The sequence below is a fragment of the Anneissia japonica genome, unplaced genomic scaffold (genome assembly GCF_011630105.1).
Source record: "Anneissia japonica isolate Jap-2015-1 unplaced genomic scaffold, ASM1163010v1 scaffold45786_len606_cov278, whole genome shotgun sequence".
NCBI classification, from domain to species: Eukaryota; Metazoa; Echinodermata; class Crinoidea; order Comatulida; family Comatulidae; genus Anneissia; species Anneissia japonica.
In genome coordinates this window covers 1-606 of record NW_022734163.1, presented here as the reverse complement: position 1 = coordinate 606, position 606 = coordinate 1, and the positions used below count along the sequence as shown (strand labels likewise).

The 606-nt window shown below is 31.2% G+C and overlaps 1 non-coding gene across 1 annotated transcript; it reads left to right on the top strand.

Moving 5' to 3' along the window:
- Positions 1-352: 352 nt before the first annotated feature.
- Positions 353-424, top strand: Trnad-guc. The gene has a single exon. It is a non-coding gene; the product is annotated as a tRNA-Asp (tRNA).
- The last annotated feature ends 182 nt before the right edge of the window (positions 425-606 follow it).

Below are 606 nucleotides of genomic sequence, written 5' to 3'. Positions count from 1 at the left end.
CTGTCACGCGGAAGACCGGGGTTCAATTCCCCGTCTGGGAGGTTATGTTTTTTCTAACTTTAGTTGTAACTATAATTTAAAGTTGGCAGTTTTTATAAACACTTACTTTCATGTAATGTTTTCTTTAATTATACGGTATTCAAAGAAAATTGTATTTATTGGAATTGTAAATATTCTTGATTTTCTGGGACAATCCCCAATTCTCATTGATAAAGAATTTTTTTTTTTTTTTTGTTAGTGTAAATTAAAACGTTATATAGGGCCTAACTGTACACTAATGATTTTCTGCTATACGATAGGCCTATTCAATGATTTTATCACTGTTCTTAATTTCTTGTGTGATAATCACCAATCCTAGATAGTATAGTGGTGAGTATCTCCGCCTGTCACGCGGAAGACCGGGGTTCAATTCCCCGTCTGGGAGGTTATTTTTTTTCTAACTTTATTTTCAACTATAATTTAAAGTTTGCAGTTTTTATAAACACTTACTTTCATGTAATGTTTCCTTTAATTATACGGTATTCAAAGAAAATTGTATTTATTGGAATTGTAAATATTCTTGATTTTCTGGGACAATCCCCAATTCTCATTGATAAAGAATCTTCT